The 23,493-nt window shown below is 41.8% G+C and overlaps 1 protein-coding gene across 12 annotated transcripts in view; it reads right to left on the reverse strand.

Moving 5' to 3' along the window:
* Positions 1 to 13,317: 13,317 nt before the first annotated feature.
* The window catches only part of CELF4 (CUGBP Elav-like family member 4), a 716,519-nt gene continuing 706,343 nt past the window's right edge, over positions 13,318 to 23,493 (reverse strand). For 10 of the 12 annotated variants that reach the window (XM_031602613.2, XM_031602625.2, XM_090131197.1 and 7 more), the window contains exon 13: positions 13,695 to 13,811. The gene's annotated coding sequence lies outside the window, so the exon portion shown is untranslated. Of the gene's footprint in view, positions 13,621 to 13,694; positions 13,812 to 15,472; positions 15,771 to 23,493 lie in introns of those variants that run through there. The other 2 variants (XM_090131195.1, XM_090131196.1) reach the window with 2 other exon arrangements.

Genomic DNA, 23,493 nt, shown 5'->3' on the forward strand with positions numbered 1-23,493 from the left:
CGATGTTTACAGAGCTCGCCTTCCCATGCCCCAGATCCCCATCCTCCTCCAGGCGTACAGCTCAGCATTCTCACACCTCTCCTCCACTCACTCACTCACTTTGCTCCCCGAGTGGTATTTGTGGGAGTGGGGACTTAAGTGAGGGAGCCTGAGGGAAAGGGGAAAATACACACTGTCTCTCTCTATGAATCTGAAAGGGGTCTTCCTGCATGCTTGGCTCCTTCCCTCTACCCTGTCTGTGTCACCAGCTGAAGCTCTGTGTCCAATTGCACTGAGAATTTTGCTAGGAGATGCAAGGAAAGCTAAAAGGAGGGAAGGAAAGTGACTCCTACTCTGCTAGCATGGGTAATTTTGTTTGGCATACATACACTTTATTTAGGTTACAAGGATTAACAACTTTCTTCACGATATTTCCTGCATTTCAGATCCCCCTATCAGAGCCTGCACTGTGTGGAAGATGCTGGAGTTTCCCTGCATGGCACATGCACATTTTAGAATGTTTTGGGGATCCTAGCACTAAGGCAAAGCTCTTTGAAGCACAATTTTCCTTCACTGTGATGACAGCAGGGGCTGGGGGTGAGCTCTCCAGGCTGCCCTGTATCAGTAACCTTAACAACTCCTTTACAATCCTTTTCCTAAGAAGCAGTTATGGCAATCACTGTTCAAATTTGCCTGGTTTGGACAGAGTTTTAAGAAGTAGGTTGGCTGGAACAAGGTAGTTCTGAGCTTTGCTGACTGCATTATCCTCCTGTGATGGGTTTCTGCAGCTACAGGAGCTATTCTGAATTTTTAATGAATTTGAAAATCATCTCCCTGGACTGTAAAAAAATGGTTTGCTCTGCAGGTGTGCGTAATGACGGGCCAACTCCAGCAAACACTAGGCCCAGCAAACGAAGATAAGATGTCCTGCCACTCCCTGGGTAACAACGATATCTCTGCTCAAGTATCATCATTAAGAATATTCTTCTGCTCTCTAGTTTTGGCCACTTGGAAGAGGGTTATACCTCAGACAAGTAAGGACAACGTGCCTCAGTGCTGGAATACTGCTTGAATATATAGATGCAGCAACATACAAAATATATGAAGATAATGTAGACACCTAGGATGATAAGTCCTGTGAAAATTTGCTTATCTGCCTCCAACTCATAATTCTGTTCCTCTGATTCATCCTTGCTCTAATAAACTGTCCTCTTAAGAAATGTGGTAGCAGTCATATGGGCAGTGTGTTGTATCAACTGTTTGACCAGCAGTGCCATATGTCATAGGGTTTTCCTCTACTTCTCTGAACAGTTTGCAGGTGTTGCTTTTGTGTTCTTGTTGTTGTTTGTATTTGGATATTGATTCTCAGATTTTAAGTCATCATTAGCTCTGTATTCATACAATGAAGGCCTTCAGGAACACATACAACATGACATGTTAGACTGTGGCTACCGGAGAAGGGCACGTCTTTCCTTCAGAAATATTTTTGATACAGAAAGGTCAGTGCCGACTCTCTTTCTTTTCCTTTCTTGCTTATTGCTAACAAAAATTCAATTTTTGGAGGGGTCTGATGGACTTAAAGGGCTTTATTGTTGGTTGTGTGTGTCAGTGCCCATGTGAATTGCTGCACTTGATGGTGCAAGTCTCAGCTTGCACAAGCTGTACTTCCATTCTGTGTTATGGGCCCTTCTCCTTCACTGAACACTACTTCCCACCAAAAACTGAAACGCCGTGCTGGTTGGCAGCTTCTCCCAGAAAGTTTTGCTGCTACTGAATCAACAGTTTCTACACTTAAAATTTATGTATTTTAAAAGTTTTGACCCCATTTGGGTTGAAGAATGTCTGTTTTCCAGGCTGGAATTCAATTATTTTTCCACTGAGGCCTTCTAGGGAAACGTGTGGGAGATTTTGCTCCCCCCTTCCTTCTCCACAAAGTTCAAGTAGGTCAAATGCTACTGTCGACAATCTAACTTTAGCTTTACTCCTTCAAATCCCTACCAGTCTCCCGGACTTGACTTTACAAGTCCTTTCATGTCACTTCACTCTGTAGTGGGAGGAAGTGAAAATTACGGGCCACAGGCAGGGTTCCAAAAAGTGCTCTCTCTTTCTCAGAAAAGGGCTGGCATCTTTCCATGGGCCTTCATTGTATTTTATAGCCATACTACAGTATTTAACAGCATAATTTAGTAAGTGTCGGTACTCCATAGCAGTGTGTGGAGAAACCGTCTTATTCAACCTCTGGCGACGTGCACTGATTCAAATAACGCACTGTGAGGTAACATTAATGTTTTCTGGAAATGAAATTGGAGTCAGAAATGCCCTTATTGGCCATCAGCATAAATACTGGTGTCATCCTGATCAGCAAGCAGAATTCAAGACCTTTTACCCTTAAAAGGTGATTCTCTTTCAGACCTCTGTGTTTTAATTCATTTCCCACCAAATTAGCTACCTCAAAGTGCAGACACCAACTCCACTCATTTATACCCGCGACAAGGACAAGTTTTTTTCGCTGTTGTTCATGTCACACCTTTCCCAAATTTTAAGCACTTAGAAGATCACATATTTGCTATTACTGTGTACCTGATTTTTTTTTCTTTTTTTTCTTTTTTTTCCCCAGTTTATAGAATGCATGAAATGAGTTAAAAAAGACTTTCCTGCAGATTGGAAATTTATCCTGAGGGCATCTGTAGAAGAATGACCACAACACAAAATCTGTGTGAAACAGTTTCCCACCTTTCCAACTTCAGCACCTCTTTGTTTCTCATGCACTTCACATGCTTGGGGGAGATAGGTCCTGCTGGGACCCTGCACTGCCACCTGATTTTGTGAGTTCTGAACGTAGAGAAAAGGGGAAAGTACTGATTTTTCTGGGTTGCCACAGATACCATTTCATGTTTACCTCAGCTGTACAGCCACCAGCTGGGGGACTTGTCTTACCAGTGTGTTTGGATGTCAGCCATCAGATGAAGTAGGAGGCAGCAGTCACATCGGAATCTGGATAGATGTAATCTCCCGGAGAGATTTTAGCATCTTCTCCAGCCTAGAAGGCTGCAATAGTCCATCATAATTTCCATCAGCTGTACCGGACTTTGCATTAAAAGACACTGAATCCATGTAATATCATTCTTCATGCTTGCAGCCACAATGCCCCTCCTGCAGGACTGCTGCACTTTGGTCTATGCTGTACCGATTTTTGACATCTAGCCAGGTCTAAACTGGAGGTTCCTTGGCATATCAGCCTGGGGGATCAGCAGTTCCTCAGGTCACCCTTCTCAGCTTAGAGATGAGCTTTAATCTCAGGCTGTGCATGCATCATCTCCTGCCTTCACACTGCAGGCAGTGAGGCTGGACTTGGCCTGATGAGGGCAGCCAGTGACAAGCTATTGGTGTGCATATGGGAAACCAGTTCTCCACTGGGAGGAACTGGGAACTACCATGTGAAGCAGAGCATTTACCCACAGAGTATACAGAGTTTCTTGTCCCTCTGTATATCCCAACACCAAGGGTAAATGTTTTTGAGCTCACCACCCTCCCTGCCCAAGCCAATTTTCCTTGAAAAGAAACCCAGTCCAGAAGGGAGATGAAGTAAACCCTAGTAGATCTACTAGATTGGGAAACAGTGAGGAGAGCTGCACTGGTGCCTGTTTCATAATGTAGGTACAATTATAGTTGTACAAGTCTACCTATATAGCCTTTTATAGCTTTATTTCATGAGAATAACAAGCAACATGGCCACAAACAGACCTGCTTTTAGCAGAAGGTTGAACTAGAAAGCACAGAGCTCCCTTCCCATCACTGCTGTGATTTTGGTTCTATACCTGCTCTGTTTGGGAAGTTTAGAGAATATCTATAGTAGTAACATACTCATAGATCTATGCGCATCCACAGCAATAGATAATACATTTCTTCTATAGCCTTGACTTGATGTTACCAAAGCAGTCAGAGTACTTTATCAAGAATGAGGTAGATGAGAAATGGAGTCCCATATATTCTTAAAGGTCTCTTTTGTAAGTCTCAAAACCAGTATGAGGCAAAGTCATATGCCATTTCAAAAATGGGTAAAGTGAAGTGATGCGACCCAGAAATGGTGATGAGTAACACTGCCATAGGCTAAACAGTGGTCCATACACTCTTCTCAAGATGGCATGTGGCTTGGTAACTGTCCAACTCCACCATCTGCAGAGACTGAAACTCAATTGCTGTTAACGAGAATGAAATTATGGCAATATTAGCATAATTAAAATGAGAAGAATCCTAGTTCAAGGATGATTGATGCCCATGGAAAGCTTAGGGTGGAGGCAGAAAAGGCTGGTCCAAGAGTGTTGGCTCAGACTTTATTTACCTACACAATTTCCCCAGGTAGAGGAGGAAATGTCCTCAGAAAAAAAAAAGAAAAAAAAAGTTTAATGTGGCTACTGACTGGTATTAAATAAATGATGCATGTTGGCAGAGCGATAGATGAGAATAGTGGAAAACACATTGTGAAAGGAACCAGAAGAATTGCTGTCATAAATCTCCCCAAACTATTCTAGACAGAGAGAGGCTAAAAACTAAGCAGGCTACTGGGAGCATAGGGAAGGGGGCTTTAGAAGAAACCCATAGTTCTATAGGTCCATTGCCACAGGATTTGCCCAGTGTCCAGTCTCTTGGAAGAGGAGCATTGGATGACCAGGGAAAGGAAAGGGGTGTGAAGGTGTGACATTGCAACTTGGGTTGTTTGGCTTTTCGGTTTTATTTTTTATTTGAGGCAGGTTAAAAGAGCTCCAGGTGTTCTCTCTAGAAAAAAAGAGATTAGAAGGCAACATTAATCAAGTTTACAACATATTCAAGCAAGTAGATAAAGAGGAGAGAAAAAAAATACCCTGAAATGTTTTTCTAATGAATGCATATTTTAGCTGAAGAATTCACAGGGGTCGACATGGAGAAAGACATGTATATATGCAAAACTAGGGTTAGAAGACAAAGTGGGATTATTTTCAAAGCTCATAAATAATTTAACTGCTGGAAGAAAAACGCAGAGATTTCTGTTGATCTTATTGCCAAAAGAACAACCTTAGGCCTGATAAAGTAAGGGGCTAAAGGGTATTTCACACAGAAGCAGAGCACAGCTGTTTGTCTACTACGTGTCACATCAAGCACTGCTTTTCTTGGGTAAAAGATGGGCATGTTGGGACAGGATATGCTGGCTTCACTGACTCACTTAAAATACTTTTATTTGGGGCTAAAGGACCTTTACGTTAAAAAGAAATGACTTTTTCTTGTTGATTTTTGTAAGGGGTTCGCTGAAAGCAGTTATAACATTCCCTGTAACTTTTCTTTATTTTTCCTTTTTTCCTTTTTTTTTTTCTTTTTCTTTTTTTATTTAGGGTTTTTTTTTTTTTTTTCCTTTTTTTCCAGGAAGAGACCATGACTAAGTGCTCTAAGCAACCGTACTTGCAAAAGCATGGGAGGAGCTTGACAAATTACCAGCCACTGAAAATATCTGAGGAGCAGAAATGCTGTCTTCATTTGCATTCCAGGTTACCATGAAAACTGTGTAACTTCACAGTGACCATGGCAGGTCATAGAAGAGCTCAGTTATCTATTTTGCACGCACAATTATCCGTGCCATTGTCATACCTACTTAGTCTTCACATCTGTCACTTTGTACAGTTTAGTCAAGCAGTCAAATGGCTAAAGTTCTCAAAGTCCCTGTTCCATATAATTTCCCTTCCTGCCAGGTGAGAATGACCAATAACTGTCCCTTCGTCTTCCAGTTGTGCGCTACTGAACTGATCTATATTTGCATTTGTCTTTGAAGTAACATTTCTGGACAGAGAGGAGCTAGACTGACACCATTGAAACCTGCTTCCTGCAAACCTGTGGTCTCTTTGACCATGCCCATTTGTGACTTGATACACTCCAAGTCTGTTGGCTCAGGAAAAAGGGACACAGACTCTCTTGGTTCTTCCTCCCAGTTATGCAGAGCCTGAGCATGTGTGCACTCTATTGGGCTCTTTCAAGTGGTCAGTACAAAGCATGGCTAAGATGTTTAAAATCCCACTGCACTCAGCTTCTCTTGGTTACAACCTTACAGCTGAGATCTAGTGGTTCTTCACTCATGTCCCCTTCTAGCGTTTCCTCATTCAGCCAGACATAGAGCTCAGCTATGATCATCCATCCATCACCTGCTGAACATACAATGTGCATCTGCACGCTCATGTCTTGAAGAACTAAGGATGGAGAAGTAAGATCTCAATCATTTTTTTGGCTAAAACTGCAATAAAGCACTGGCAGTGCTAAGGAGCAGTGACACGGACCCCTCCAATTTAGGTTTGTCAGAAGATGTCTTACTGACCAACATGGTGGCAAGTTGCTATTGCTAATGATCCAGAGCAGAGGCAAAGCAAAGTCTGGTCAAAAAAGGTTAATCCGTACTTACACAGAGCCCTGCCCACATTTCTTCACTGTTCCCAGTTAATGGGGAAGGAGAGCTCGTTTAAATCTGATGGATGAGAGCCCTTCCTGAAATTGGGCATTTGGTGATATCAGCCTCTTCATGGAAGGAAAAATTCCCCAGTCTCTGATTAAACTGGATCTGGACTGTAAGTCTTTCAGGCAAGTGTGCTGCTTTACGTGGATTCCCTACATCTAGGAAAATAAAACACCTTAAATGTACAGTATTTCACCCAAACACAACTCTCTCCCAGCACTGCAAAAGCTTGGTAGTCAAGCAGAGAAAATATTTACTTAGTAAAGCTTTAAGATCAGACTTTTGGGCTGCAAGCCGGAAGGGCATAAATAAGCCAGATATAGGACAACTCCCATTTAAACTGCAAAGCTTAATCTGCAGAGCCAGGTAGCTCTCTGGTTCTTTGCCTGTTTTGGCTTGGGCAGCTGTGTGCAACCTCAGAGCAGAGGTTTGGCGTTTGCCTTCTGAATGCTGTGCTCACTCTGGGCAAGAGGGGGTGGCAGCTGGTCTCATACACAGGGCTAGCCTGCTCTTCTCAGGGCCACTTGTGTCTTGGTCTAATCCCAGCATCCTGCTCCTGTTCATATCCTGAACTTGCTGCTAATCAACCAGCAGAGGCATATATAGAGTTTCACCTCTCATTGGTTTTGGTATTTGGGCAGTGTTGGAGTTCTAGATGTCCCTTGAGTGTTGGGTCCAGGGGCAAATACCTCATTTCTTTGTCATCCATTTCTTGTCTGCCTGTCCTTGAACCAAAGCAGGCTGCTCCCCAGAGCCTACTGTAGTGTGCTTGCATGAAATGTGATGTAAAGTGTTTGCTGGGTACCTGTTGTGTGAGATGCATGTTCTCCAGCCTGCTCTGGGGTTGCTGTAGGAGCATCAGTAACAGAGCAGACCACGTGGCAGGAGTTAAACTGAGGAAAAATTAGACTGATGCTTTTCTGCTTACGTGCTCTTGTAACACTGGCTGGGGGCTCCGACTAAGTTGTCTTAAAAAAGATACTGCTAATATCTAACACTTGATGACAGACAGTTCACCAACACAGCTAGGCCCATTGTCTCAATTAATTGCTCTTTGTTCTAGCTGAAAGAAGGTAATCTTTTCATGTAGGAGTAGGTAGGAGGATCTGTGTACAGTGTGCCTGCTTACAGCCACTCCAGTTCTGAGCCTGCTCTGTAGTTCACTGAAGTGGAATCATCTCCCTTACCCTCTGGAAAAAGGATCTGCAAAGGAGTTTTACAGTCAGGACACCTAATTTGTGGGTGCTCTGCTGTCTGGTAGTCTTTGCAACATAAATTAGGCAGCTAAAAATCTCTGTGCAGTGTGTGGAGAAAGCAAAGCAGGTGATCTGGCATTCCTCTAAAGGCAAGGAAAAGCTTAGGGCCTCTGCAGAGCTGAGGAGGAGAGCACCATTTAATTATGGGATATGAAACTGTGGCTCCCTACTGGGACAGTCAGCCCACCCACTGACCACGTGAAGAGGTGTGTGGTTGGGGTCTTTGTGTTGAGGAGCTGAAAGCAATGACTGTAACCCAGCAATGCTTCCCAGGAGCACACCTCAAGCAGCAGGGTAAAGTGTACCAAGCAGTCTGTGTTCCTTTGTCCTAGCTAGGTGTCCAGTGCTCCATAATGGCACATTTACCTGTATGTATGCACGTATGCACGTATCCTTCTCCAGTCTGTGCTCAGCTGGAGATAATCCATAACAGGTTCAAAACTTACCCGATCAAGACTCAGAATTCAGGGTGGCTTCTGAATGCCATGGAGAGAAGATGCTCGGCAGCAAAGTGTTTCTTGCCACCAAAATCAGTTGTGTTTTTATCAGTGATAGTGCTATATGGATTCTTCAGAAGCAGTGTAGGATGTTCAGGGTTGAGTGAGCACTACGAAAAACTTGTTCAGTACCACTGGTGACTTTAAGTGTGCAAAGAGATAGCAGAGTGGCCTAATTCACCCAGCAAATGGAGCACAAGGGTTCTGATTTGGTACCTTCCAAAGATTTATTTTGGGTTTGTTTGTTGTACTGAGAGTGCTTACTGTAGTTAGAGGGAAGCCATGGGACTAAAATCAGAATTAATATCTGTTTTCTTCAGTAAGTAGGGCACCAGTGACATTCCAAAAGGCATTTGGAGACCATGACCTATGTTCCATTGGCTCGGAAGTGATAGGATGAGCCAGGTATTCTCAAATGGAATTTACCAAGGGACCGTCATAGGCAACAGCATCAGCAGCCTCCTTTTCTAAGAGATGCTGTACACAAGCTCGTACATCTCACCAAGGCACCCAGTGATATGTGTTTCCCCACTTGCAAAAGCCCTGTAAAATGTGAGTGGCTTCCTGGGACCATAAACAGGAATGTTTGGCATGATTCGTGGTAGTCACTGTCCTGGCGTATTTGCAACAAGGGGAAATGTGCTGCTGGAAACTGAAATATTCAAAGTGGAAAGGTCCTCATCTTGCTTCACAAGGACATTTCCAAACAGTGTCATGATGTCAGGTAGACAAACGGACAGCAGGAAGAGCTCCATATTCTAAGTGGCTTAATGGATAGCTGCTGAGAGTGGGGATGGGGTGGCAGTGGGGAGAGGAAAAATTTTCTCTTATGTGTGACTGTGTTGGGAAATGCAGATTTGGAAAACTGTCTCGAAGAAGGGATTTTCTGTTGTCTTAGAGACACAGAAGCATGATTTGTGGTTGAGGCGTTTCCATGGGACTCCAGAAATAGTGACTGCAAACTATGGCTTGTACAAAGGTTGCCCCCAGCTGTTCATGGGGATGAGCTCCAAGGAGTGCCATGATGAAGGGTGCATGCTTTATCTTTAATAAACCTTCAGTTTCATGTAATGTGATTTAACAGCTATAAATAAGAGAGAGGACCCAGCACCAAACGCCCAGTGGCTTTTGAGCTTCTGTAATAGTGTTCGTGGTCTGCTGTATTCTGGTTCATATGGGCAGGCAGCTGCAGGCTTTCAAGCTGGCTTTGCCTTTCTCTTCATTTTCAGGGCTTCACACTGGGGCTTGTCTCAACAGCTCAGCCCCATGCTGAAACCAACCCATGCTGCAAAGCTTTATTGATTATACAGCACCTTGATGGCAGCGTGAAAGAAGCAGAGGGTCCCCATATAGCAAACAGTTAAAGCTTAAAACAAGGTGGGTATGTGTGAACAGCCCAGAGAAGGGTGTTTAATCAACCACAAGGTCAAGTCTGCATTTCTGCTTCAGCCCATCCTATTTCAGTCTGTGTTTTCAATATATCCTGAGAGTCGAGCTCAGCAAGTAAACACCACATGGTTCAAGCAGCTGTATGGTCACAGCAGTGCTTCTGTCCCCCTGCACACCAGTGTTAAATGAACCTCCAAAGAGTGGACAGTGTTGCAGTATTTCTGTTTTTTGGAGGGAATGGGATTGGAGATTTTCCCACATAAATACTTAGGGATATGCTGAATAAAAAAGTGAGGAGAATGCAAGGTCCCTACTGTTCCATTGGTTGTCTCTACTGGTCTTCATAGTCAGGTTCCCCAGTTCAGTAACCCTTATGGTGTCTCTATGGAGCTAAGTATTTTTAGGAGTCAAATAGTGAGCTGGGCCACCCAGGTAGCTTTAATAGTGTTTTCTGGTCTCCCCTTGGATTGCTCCCCAGCACTGGATATTTTACCTACTGCATATTGCAGGTACCTGAGAAAAGGTTTTGAAATCTCATCTCACAGTATGAAACTATCAGCCCCCAGCTATTTTGTATTAGCCAGGGATGTCCCCGTCTGGATGCCCTGGAAACATACCACATCTCATTTAGGCCACGTGGCCATGCCCTCACAGGTACACCTTTCAGGTGCACCATGACATGCGGGGTGCCCAGACCCACTGCACTGATGCAGTATCGGAAAGGAGGGATCTAGGGAGTTTGGGGGCCACAAGGAAGAGCTAGGAGGGCAGCCTGAGAAACAGAGGGGGAATTGGGCAGCAGCTTTCAGCACCACTCTCAATATGTCTCTTCCCTGTCTGTTTTTTCCTCTCTTTGAAGGGCTTTGGGTGATCTAACATTCAAAACTGACTGATATCAGAGGATGAGCCTCTGTTTGTCTCCCATGTCCATACAGCTTGGGGTAGGACGCTGAACTGGCTTTGGGGCAGAAACTGTAGACCTAATCCTCATTTTCTAACTCAGTGGTGTTTGAGGCTGATTCCCTCACCTTTATCCTCTTCTGAGCAACTTCTGTGCTGTAAGCAGAGATGAGACTGATGAATGTGCTCCTCTGCTTTTACCCTTTCTTTCAGATGAAAAAAAAAAATAAATACTGACCATATTCCCTCCCAGTATTCATCACCTGATTTACATTTCATTTATTTCTATAGCCCTGAACAGACATTAGCAGCTCATAATAGTAATAATAGGAGTTTCTACTAATAGAACTCCTTCCATCTGTGGAGTTCATATTATGGACAAGCACCATTAGTCCTATTTAGAGATGGATTTAGCTGGTGCAACTTGTCCAGAAGCAGACATAGCTCCAAATATTGGGACTGAAACACAAAGATACTGATTTTAGCCCTGTCCTCAGCTCAGCTGACCCAGTACAGCCATTTGAGGGTGAGGGAAGAGCCATCATTCAAAGGATGAGATGCGAGGAAGAAACTGAACCTCATCTCTGGAGACTGCTGAATTTCACAGGGTTGTCCCAAAGCAGCAAAAGGAACAATGTCCCAAGCTCTGGCCCCTATACTTATCAGCATGAAAAAACCATGAGCGTGAAATCAAACAACAGGCTTCAAACAGGAGCTACAATGACTCTAATTTGTATGTACCGTTATTTGATCTTCTAACCTACTAGGTTTAAGGTAAACCACAGTGGAATATCAAGCAGACATTAAATGAAACAGTGTCATTAATTCAATCCAATGAGATATGTTTTATATAACAAAGGGATTTGTTCTGATACTCAAACAATGTATATTAATGAAAGAGTTGAAATAGATTCATTTCGTTCTCAAAGCAAACACATTAAGGAAAGCCATCAAGAAGCAAAGAACATGGTATTTTTTTTTTTAAACTGTGCTTTATTTAGGGCTAAGCTGGAAAGCGTCATTCAATAATTACAGAAGATTACAAGGAGTTTTAGGGAATTGAGAGTGAAAGAGCAGTTGTATGGAACTGCAGCTGCGTTACACATCTGTACTTCCTAGCTGTGGGCTCAGTCTGGCTGTCCTTGCTCGGGCAAAATACCCAACATGTCCCAGTGGGAGTTCTGCTGGAGTAAGGACGGGAAGATCAGGCCCATTAGGGAATTAAAAAAAACAAAAAAACAAAAAAACAAAAAAAAAAAAAAAAGAGAGAAAAAAAAGGAAAAAAAAAAGGAAAAAAGGAGCTTGAGATCAAGATAAAAAATACTAAGAAAAATAAACAAGAACATTAAAACAGAGTTAAACCAAAGAATCAGAAACAATTATCACACTGCTCAATCAATGCAAACAAGTGTGAGAATGATGTAAATCAAGTTTTAAGACTGTGAAAATAAATTATAATAAATATGATATACTTTAAAATATATGTGTTCTTAAATAATTCATTGTTTTTTTCTGAGTCAGATTTTTTAAAGCAATGTCTTATTTTTTAACTGCTCTAAAGTCATTTACCAAAGATAAATATCGTGCTTTCATTAAATAGTTTTCCTTGTTTTTCTCTATCATTACAATTAAAAGTCCTACAAAATATGCAAATTTATTTACAGAAAAACAGAGCCAGCATCTATTTTTTTTTTTTTAAACATCCCCGTTTCTCAAAATTCCTTGTAAACAGTTTCAGAAGTTCTTCAAAGAGATTGTTTGCTTAATGTTTGTCTTATACTTAGGTTTTATACTTAGTTTTTTTTTTTTTTAAGTTTTTTTTTAAATTTTTTTATTTTTTTTATTTTTTTTTTAATTTTTTATTTTTTTAAGTTTAAGGTTTCTAGGCTAATCACTTGCCCTGAAGGTTTCTAGAGCAAATATGGAAGCTACTGAAGCATAGGATGATGGGAATTTCGCGGACAGCAGATCATGAAGACATGAAGCGTTTAGCTGTGTTTCGTTGTTCAAGTTAGAACTAACGTCTGATAAAAAGACAGCTGTTTTGTTTCCCATTTGCATTGTCTACAGAGTCGAGTTTTATTCTGTTTATTTTGTTAATAGCTGGAATGCTTGCAGTTAAAAAAGCTGCCATAATAGCCATTTATCTCCTTTGTCTCCTTAATAAATAACAGCATCCAACAGCAATTGGCAGAGTAGGAATTTATGCTCAATCTAAACTCTACAAAAATTACAGTTCTACAACATCTTTGTTTTAGCATTAACGCTAACTTCTATGTAGTATTATTTTTTTTTTGCTTTTTTGTTTTTTTTTTTATTTTTTTTATGTTGTCTAATTTTTTTTCTATTATATAGGTATTTTAAACTTTCTTTTTTAAATTCTGTACAACTATTAGGATTTTAAATGGGGAGAGTTAGAAGCATTTACAAACCTTTTCTTTTTTTGTTTTCCATTTTAATATCAACCATCTTTCCTTTCTCTTCTCTTCTATGCTTTTTAGTGTATTTATTTATGGTTCTTTTTTTTTTTTTTTTTTTTTTTTTGCTTTTCATAGATATCCATCTAACCTGCCTTTAACAGCGCAATCCTTACGTATTATACAGAAAACCATATGAAAGCTTCATAGACTCTAATTAATGTATAACCAAAGAACCTCCCAAAGTATCAAAGAACTATTATCTTGCCGTTTTAAAAGCATTTAAGCATTTTTTTTTTTTTAATTTTTATATATTTCTTATAATCGCTCTCAAAAACTGTTTTAGGAACAGCTCAGAGAAAAGGAAAGAACTTCCATATTTTACATACAGCTACAAGTCTGCGGTAAAAAGTTTTGTCCTTTGGTCCCTATATAGCTAAGGAATGACAGATAAAGATGCTCAGTGACTGTTACCATGGGTCGCACATGGTAACCGCATCCTTGGTGGCAAACAGGCACTCCTTTGTCAGTATCCAGGTTTGCATCTCCTGTTTGAAGAAAAGCCGCTGTGGTGATATCAGTGTTTCTTCAGAAATCCTGGTTGATCTTGTTCCTGTTCTGATTTTACTTATGTGTTTGTTTGTTTGTTTTCAAGCGCATGTCCTTCGAAGTCAGCAGATGTGATACTTTTCTTGAAGAAATGTTACAGTCTAAACAATCAAAGAGAGAATAAGTCTGAAGTCTTCAGCTTGATTGATATTTGCTGATATGTCAAAGGTGTAATCCAACAGTTCCCGTTTTTTTTTTTTTTTTTAATATAGATATACTTTTTTTGTGTTTTTGTTTTGTTTTGTTTTGTTTTTGTTTTGTTTTTCTAATTGTGGCCCATTCAGCTGCTGCCCTAAAAAATGAAGAAGATCATTGCAAATTAAATCAAAAAGGGAAGGGGGAGGTAGGAAAGGAGGGGGATATTTGGTACAGGGGAAAGAGACCTAAAAATGAAAACGAAATTAAAAACAAGTCTGTTCTTTTGGGCCCAATCCTGCTCCTGTTGAAAGTAATGGGTGTTTTCTTCTCCCTTCAATTGGGACAGGATGGGGTTTCTGCTTTAGTGGTTTGCTTTTTGAGTTCATTGGCTCTGATTCTGCTCCCACTCTCGTCAACAGAAAGATTCCCCTTGACTTCAGTGAGAACCGGATCAAACCCAAAGTGAGCAAGGTAGTCACGATCATGATAGAGAAAAATACAATTGTTCCTAATAGTAATAATAATCATAAATCAAAATAATAGTGAGGGATGTCTATTTAAATCTGTATCACTATGTATGTACAGATAACTACGTTTTAATTATTTTTAAGTGCCACTTTACCATGCCAGATCACAATCTTGCTTGGTGGGCTTTTGTAGTGTGAAAGGCATTGAGAAAGAATTCTTCTACATTTTAATGGGATGCTGTCTATGACAGTGTGTGAGCGTTCTGTGGAGACATAGCTGCCAATAACATCTACATCTTTTGTGAATGTCAGAAAGTGGGACTTTGAACAGTAATTTATAGGAGGTTAAATGAAAAAAAAGACTGTTGGAATAAACTTTTTTTTTTTCTTTCTTTTTTTTTTTTTTGAAAAAAAATGTAAAGCTAACATTTCTTAAATAAAAAAAGTTATTTAAAAAAAATGTAATCATGATCCGACTAGGCTTGACATTTAAGTAGGATGCTTAATCATTAAGGATTAGCTCTTATCTCTTTCTAGCAAGCAGGTTCTTCTTATACACTTGGTGATTTATTACATCAAGAAACTTAGAAACTGCAAAAGGTCCACTCTGGTGGAAAAGTGTCATGCGGAATATCAATCCATGCTGGCAGGTTTTCACACTGTTGGTTCAACAAACAGCAAACCGTACACAGCAGTCTAAACAATTACAACACCAAAAATAATAATAGAATAAAAAAATAAAAAACACTCGTCAAGGACCCTTTTTCAGTTGTAAACAAAAAGATGCATTTTGCGTTTTGATCTGGATGTTTTTCGTTATTTTTTTTCCCCATTCAAAACAATCCCTCCCTCCCCCTAAGCAATTAATTTTGTCTGGAGTTGCTGTAATACAGAACCTTAGAATTAGGAATTCTTGAAAAGACATACAATGAGGCTTTTCTTGGGGTTAGTATATATATATATATTTTTGATTGCTATAGTTTTCAAACTACTGTTACTATCATTTTGCTTTTCATTTTATTTTACCATTTGTTTTTAAAATTTTGAAGAGTGATTTGAAATATCCTAAGGGGTAAAAAAGGCATCAATTGAAAAAGGCCCCAAATTCTCCAGAAAAAAAATAAAATCACAAGATTTTCAGTGCAAAAATATTAACCACACATTTTTTCTCTCTCTTATTTTTTTCCAAATTATCTGTAAAGTTATAACAATCCCATTTTTTTCTAAAGAATTAGGAATCCATCTTTTTTTTTTTTCCTTCTATGTGACATCTAGAGAAGCATAAAACGCTGACGAGAAATCAAACGACAAATAAAGAAACCACTGCAAGCACCAAAAACGAAACGAAAATGAGCACAGCAAAAAATTGTGGCAGCACAAAGTCAAAAAAGGCACATGTGATCATGACTGGCCAATCATCAACTGATACAACATCCAAGAAAAATGCTTCAATCACGGCACCTGCACGAAACTTGACGGCATGTCATGCAACCAATTCTTAGCTTGTTACATGACGCCATCATGTCACACTTTCAACTTCGAGTTGATTTGAACTTACGGCCTGGGGGACTGTATTCTCCACTTTCATGTCATTACGTGAACTTTTTTCCTAGCTCAGCGCGAGACTGTGGTGGATTTGACTGGCTCTTGGTTGGTTTTGTTGGAATTTGATTGAATGACAAAAGAAGAAAAGATTTTTTTTATATATATATATTTATATATAGTGTGGAAAAAGGGAAAGGTAAGGAAAGAAGATATATATAAAAATAATAAAAAAAACTTACAAACACAGCATCAGTCAAAAAGCTCTAATGGAAATACTTGCCGTTAAACTATATAAAACAAAACAAGAAGGAAAGCAAAGCAAAGAAACCAAACAGAATTAAAGAAAGAAGGAAGAAAAATAAAGGAAAAAGAAAAGGATGGAGGAGGCCTAGCCAGAGACACACACGTAAAACACACACTTAAATGTAGACACACAGTCAACAGTGAACAGTAACAGAACGCTGTGCAGCGGCTGTTGAGAGAGCATGCACTGAATGAATGAGCGCAGACACAGATCGGTTTGCAAAGTCTGGAAAAGAAATACATTCGCTGCCAACCAGAATGCTTTCGTTAGCACCAGCCTCTCCCGCACCACCCCCAGCCTCCGGGGCGTCGCGGGACAGCTAGCCAAAGTCCGCTGGGAGCTGTGCCATTTCCTTGGTTAGACTCCGGAGCTGGCACTGCTCTAATGCAATTACATCCCAGAAAGTTTAAAGTCATGGGGGAGTAATAGACCAAGAGCTGCTTTGGCTACTGAGAATTAAAAGAAAAAAGAAAAGGAAAAAAAGAAAAAGAAAAGCAACTACTGGCGGTTGTTGCATGTCTATATAGTGGTTATCAGGACGGCAGGCTCTGGATACAGCAATGCTGGTATGGCGTGAGAAGCAAACTTGTAGAAGGACTCAGAAGACATGATGGTCCCTAAATCAGCATCATTAAAAGAAGGAAATTTACTGCTTTGGTGTTTGGCTTTGGCCTGAATAAAAAAAAATAATGGAAAAAAGTGAAGGAGAGGAGAGGAGAGGAGAGGAGAGGAGAGGAGAGGAGAGGAGAGGAGAGGAGAGGAGAGGAGAGGAGAGGAGAGGAGAGGAGAGGAGAGGAGAGGAGAGGAGAGGAGAGGAGAGGAGAGGAGAGGAGAGGAGAGGAGAGGAGAGGAGAGGAGAGGAGAGGAGAGGAGAGGAGAGGAGAGGAGAGGGGAGGGGAGGGGAGGGGAGGGGAGGGGAGGGGAGGGGAGGGGAGGGGAGGGGAGGGGAGGGGAGGGGAGGGGAAGGGGAAGGGGAAGAAGGGGAAGGGGAAGGGAAGGGAAGGGAAGGGAAGGGAAGGGAAGGGAAGGGAAGGGAAGGGAAGGGAAGGGAAGGGAAGGGAAGGGAAGGGAAGGGAAGGGAAGGGAAGGGAAGGGAAGGGAAGGGAAGGGAAGGGAAGGGAAGGGAAGGGAAGGGAAGGGAAGGGAAGGGAAGGGAAGGGAAGGGAAGGGAAGGGAAGGGAAGGGAAGGGAAGGGAAGGGAAGGGAAGGGAAGGGAAGGGAAGGGAAGGGAAGGGAAGGGAAGGGAAGGGAAGGGAAGGGAAGGGAAAAAAAAAAAGGAAAAAGAAAAAAAAAAGAAGAAAAGAAAAAGGAAACGGAAACTGCCTGGGATTGGTTGCTGCAATCTACAGAAACACTCTGTTTCTTTCTTACTAAGGAAAATGTCCCTGTGTTGGCCCAGGTAGTTTGCCTCAGTAAACACCAAAAATCACTGCATATAATGATACACTTGTCTCAGTCAGCAGGTCTGCACCCTGTTCTAAGGTACTGCATTTCTACCCCTTTGGCAGGCCTAATATCTTTCCTCCTAGTCTATTTCTAAAAAGTCACTGTATACAACTGACATGTCACCTTGTGTTTAGGTGTTACAAGAATGTTGTTGGCAGTTCTCATCCTGAAGTCATGCATGCTGGCTAGAGAAAACTCATTCTTTGGCTTTTCATTATTATTCTTATTTTACTCTATTTTTTTTCTGAGCTGAAATATGCTTTCTGGCTAGTGCCATTATGCTCAGCTAATGAGACAGTGAACTAAGCACCTGAACTGAGCACTGGCTTCAGCTCCCTGCTTTGTCCACAGTTGGCTGCTTCTTGGTTGGAAGTGTCTCCTTCTCAATGGCCTGGTCCCAGAACTATGCAGCTGGATGAGCTGGAAGCGTCAGCCTAAGCTTCCTGGGATTTGGGTGAAGAGAATAGACTGCTTCCACCAAGGGCAGATGTGAGATTTGATTCTACAGTCACTTTTCAAGTCAAAAGGAAGAAAACTGTCTTTTTGAAGATGCCCCAGGGCAGAAATGTTGTCACTTATGTCTCTGGACACTCAAGAAAAAGCAGTGTGAACAGTACAGATCTAGGCTGTGCTAAAGGAAGCAAAACGGCCCCTAGCATCCCTCTTACCCATGGGGGCATTTTTGGCTACAGACACCAGTCACAAAGGAGGTCACACCAAGGTCACTGCATCTATGTGCCTATGACCATAGATACCACCTCACCTATGCCAGCTCAAGACAACCTTCAGGCTGAGAGAGGCTCTTGGACATAACCTTGACCGGGAAAAACATTTTCTCTTATGGCTGGAGCAAGAAGGACCATGGTGGTCTGCCATTGGCTTTGGAGCAGGTACTGCCATCCCTCTGCCCATCCTCCACATACACCTTCAGACAGTGGGGATGTGACGTGCACACACACATACACACACATATGTACAGACGAAGGATTACAACTTGCTGAGGCTAAAAGAACAAAACAAAACAGAAAACATGCTTTCAAATGAAAGTCAAAGATGGTCATCCTGTCTGCCTCAATCTTTCTAATGTGTGGGTCTGTAGCACCTCCTTAGTCAGCAGAGAGGAAGAGATCCTTTGGACATCTCTACAGAGATATCCTGCCCACACAGGTGAAGTACCTGAGCTTGGGCAAGATTTCTAGCAAGCAGTAATGCTTTTACATCAGTTGACAAATGAAATAGAGTAGTGCCCAGTCCTCTTTTTTGGGTCCTAAACTCAGGCAGACTTTCCCTCTGGAGAACTCTGTAGGTACATGCCTTTCTTGGTTGATTAGGCAGAGGAGTCAGATACCTATCTGATGAAGACTGCTTCATCAGAGGCCTGGAATTGAGAGGCAAGTTAGGCATCTGTGTTAGACAGGCTGGACACCAGCCAAAGTCATCTGTTTAAGGAATGCAATTCACTTTTCTGGAGAGAGGTATAAACCTTGGGTACTGCTGAAGTAAATTTGTGAATAAAAGTGTTAATGTTATCAAGACAAGTATATACACCTAGTTCAGAAGCAGTGCCAGGGAAACAAAGAGGAAGCATACTCCATGACCAGTGGGGGTCTGCACACAAGGACAGATTAGGAAAAATATCTTTGCTCCAAGTGACAACGACCAAGAACATGCAGTGCTGAGCAAACCATAGCCAAATGCACCTGGTAAATGCCAGCATTCCTCCAAAACAGCTTCTCATTTGAAGCCTCTAAGTGGAGCTGGAGACCATCTTCCTTGAACACTGAATGGAGATAATGGCTTAAAGCCCTAATTAGACTTCAAATCACAATATCTCCATCTGAGAAAAGGACCCCAGGTGGATTTAGTTGGGAGAAACAGGACTTGCAGCCCACAAGTTCATATATCCTCAAGAATCCCTTCTGATCAGAATGTGAACCATAGCCAAAAGGGGTCTATGTCTGTCTTGATTATAATGAAGATCTGAGTGCCTACCTTTGATGGAGATGGTCACATTTTAAGTCTTTAACATAAAGGGAAGCCTTCCTAAAGATCAGTAATGTCCCTCATGTCCGAATCTAATTTTTCAGCTATAAATACGTATTTCTGCTCCACACTGGGCTGTGGCATTGCTGAGACCTGATAAGCATATACCAGAGGCTCTGGAGACAGGCTAGGTTGCATTGCCAAGACTGCTAGATAATTTCTTGAATTGTCTTCTGCAGATGCAAATTATCTCAGTGTCAACAAGAGTTGGATTACTACTCCTGCTACTGAATATTTTGGTGGGAACTAGTGAAGGACAGGCCTTTCCCAAAGACTCTAAGAACGTGCAGATGATCTTTAAAGCAGCTCATGTACTCTGTTTTATTCAACACACAGTCCAGGGAATATTAGGCTTGTGGGGGGACTCTTCACATACCTTTCTGCCTGTTGTCAGAGTATGAATGTATCTGCTCAGCTTGCAAATGCAACCAATGGCTTGTGCAACATCACTTTTGTGTTTTCAGAGGACCACAGAATTGACCCAGCACTGCCTCTTCTGTAGTGCACTTCAGGGTTATGCTCTCCTCCCTCCACAAGTCTTCTATTCAGCATTTTTCCTACAGTGTCCCTCCCCTTACTCAGCCAATTGTCCATGGATCATCTTCTCCATCCCTTTTTCTGTGCTGTCTTACAGACATGGGATCTCTCCCTGAAAGGATTCAAAAGCCCTCACTTCTTCCAGCACCAACGCAACAACCTCTTAAGCTAAGTCCCTTTTGATGACTGAATATTGCTCACCCCCCACGAAGGTTTCTTTACCTTTATGCAATATCCATTTGCCTCTGTTCGCACACTCATCCTAAACGGGAGTCCAGACCCTGTCCTTCTGCCTGTTGGAGCCTGTGCCTAAGAACACCTCTAGCTAGGCAGTGGAGATATTTTTCCTACGGGTGACAGATCTTTACAGCTATTGCCTCTGAGGCTGATCAATATTATTTAAATTCCAACCTGTGTTTTTCTCCCTTGCCTTTCTTCTTGTTTCTATAGCAATTTTTCGCTCTGTTTTATACCTCTGCACCAACTTTCTCCCAGCACTGGATGGAACTGCCTTCCCCTCTAAGTCCTCCTCCTCACCACCCTATTCCTCAAGTGCCCCTGCATGAACCCTTTTCAGTGCAGGTGGAAGAAGGATGCAGGGCTCTCCAAAATGAGCTCCATCCCTGCAACAACCACTACACATAAGGCTATCATAGGGAGTCCAAGATCAGGAACTCAAATGTCTTAGAGCAGGAAGGGCACTACGGTCAAGGGGATTTTGCATCCATGCTGGGATTAAATGAAGCTTGATCATTTATACTAAAGATCAGTGCATTTACCTGGGCTCTTGGGGTGCTATTTTTAGGAAGAAAAAAAAAAAAAGAAGAAAAAGAGTGCTTTTGTCAGATGCTTCGGTCCTAACATCTGAAGGTTAAAAAGGAGACAGATAGCATACATGAATCTATACATACATGAATATGCACACATATATGTCATACATATGTATATGTACAGAGGTACTATATATACATATATATCAACAGAGACAATTACACGTATACAGATACAGAAGCTAATGTGATCTAACAGGGAGATGGGAGTCCAGCATTTCAAATGCTAATGTTTTCTGTTGTTTTTTATTTAAGATGCTCGATGTTCCTTCCTCATTTTTCCCATTTATAAATTAAAGGTGACGATAAAAATTAGCTTTTAAATTGTAATGTCCTTCTTTCAAATAACTGTATGACTTACTTGCTGTGCAGTGTTGTTACTAGGATTGTTCTCATTTAACCATGTTACATTCAGAGCTGGTTGAAAAATGACCATTATTTTCCAGGGGAAAATTGTCATTATTTTGGCTTTCCTTCCTGTAAATATTTTAGTTAATAAACAAAGCAAAACTGGGGTGGGGGAGGTGGCTAGAGGATGAGATTAATTTCTGTTTTTTTTTAATCAATCTGAAAACCAGTCCATTTTTAACAGAAATTTAGTGTTTTGAAGGCCAACATTTTTAATCAAGACAGTTTTGTGTTTTTTGTTTTTTTTTTTCCTGTGTGTGTGCTGTTGGCATTTCTTTTTTAATCTTCTAGAATGAAAATTTGCTGCGGAAACATCCAGTTTGGTCAAAATGTCACTTTTTGGTCACCCCTTTCTCCCCCAGCCAGTTTGATGAAAAAATGTCAAGCAGCAATAGTTGTGTCACCTCTGATTTATCTATTTTTCTAGAGCCATTAGTCTCAAGCAGCAGATGAAAAAGCACCACGTTGGAGCGGCGGCTCTTGGAGAAGCCTGCCCGGTCGGTCAGAAAATGTCACTGGTTCTCTGTATGGTGTTTCCTTTTCTCTCCCCGTCCCCAAGTGGCAGCGGGATGGGTGGGCACTTCATGATAGGCACCACAGGGGGACACCCTTAAGGAAATTTGGAAGAATGGAAAGCAGAGGTAGTTGGGATGGAGTGGGATGCAAGGTGCTCTGATCTGCCCTGCACTGAGGTTGTGGCTGGGAGCTGTGGGGAAGGACTGAATGGAGCTCTGTCTGCCCTCCTCAGCAAGGTCCAGGATTTATCTGCTCGAGCAAACATAGCCATACATCCTGTTCCTATCTCAGCTGTGCTTTACCAGCTTTGCAGACAAAGGTCAGTGCAATAAACTCAGTCCGTTTCGGGAAGCAGGGCAGCAGTGATGGTAAAGGTCAAATGTATGTTACGTGGTTACTTTTCCAGCAAAGCCTGTAGCCTCTTCCAGTTCTGCTGGCCAGCTCAGCAACTCCGGTGCCCTGAGGAGCACATGTCCTGTCTCATACAAGGCAATCACTCCTGCTTTTGCTGCTGGAGAACATTAGGTGGGAGAGGAAATTAAGCTGTGTGGAAGCTACCTTTCTGCACATAATGAAAGGTTCTTTATTACAAGGGGGCCTCAAGGAGTTTGCTATCTCCTGAGCATTGTACCAATAGTTTAATTAAAAAAAATGTACATGGTTGAGAACCAAGTCTAATTGGGAAGCTGTGAGCGAGCCTCTGTGCCCTGTATTTGCTTACTTCTGTTTTGTTGTGTTTTTTTTTCCCCCTTTGTAGACTGACAAGAGCTTATCAAAATGCTGATGAACTGAATGCTTCACTCTTCCATTTTTGCTGCTGAGTGTTAGACAGGGACAAAATGCCAACCTTCCCTTCCTTTATTCCTGCCAGATGATGGCACCTCCAGGAATTATCTGAAGGCAACCAGGGGAGGTTGTGGCAGGGAGATGAGGAGACCCCATCTCTCCTCCGAGCTGAAGTCTCTGTCAGAGACCCCAGCTTGAGATCCGCCAGCCCTGCCACATTTGGGGTGGCGGGGTCATCCTGTGCCCTATGGCCACACAAAACTGCCTTGAGGGCTGCAAATGCTGCTCTCAGAGGCAGCTCCAGCCTTGCATAGCACTTGGACCCTGCAGATGTCCCATGCTTCCTTGTGACATACAACTGGACTACTGTATGGGGGTGAGACTTTACCCATGTTCTGCCAAGCCTGTTTAGCACCTCTCCCAGACTACATATCCCTCTGAATTAGAATGCAGCCAAGAACATATACTCCCAGCTTGCAACACTCAATTACTCCTTCTGATATTTTATTTTTTTTGCCTGCAGCTTCAAATTACCTTCAAGGTGCACAGTGCAATTAGCTAAAAATATTTCCTGCTTCGTTTTAATTGCACTAAAACTCTAATGCACCTCCAGTGAGGAGCAGTAAGGTGGAAATTGGTGCCCCAAATATTTCAAATTGATTAAAGCCCAGGATGACTCAATAAGCTTACATAGTTCTATTAATTATTAAATGTTATTAATTTTTTTTTGTTAATAAAAAACCCTTCCTGAAGCCACATACCATAGGATGCTTCTGAAACAGGCTACTTTCACTGAGGAAATGGTAATTCGTTCTGAATTTGAGAAAGATAGGAAAAGAATTCCTCCGTGTAGCTGGAGTGGTTTCTATCTGAAGAATTCACAGCTCTTGGCAGATTTTATTATCTCTGAATTTGATTTTGAAAACACTTATGTACGTGACTGATGTATGTGAC

Source organism: Phasianus colchicus, chromosome Z (assembly GCF_987193195.1).
Source record: "Phasianus colchicus chromosome Z, bPhaCol1.hap1.1, whole genome shotgun sequence".
Classification (NCBI taxonomy): Eukaryota; Metazoa; Chordata; class Aves; order Galliformes; family Phasianidae; genus Phasianus; species Phasianus colchicus.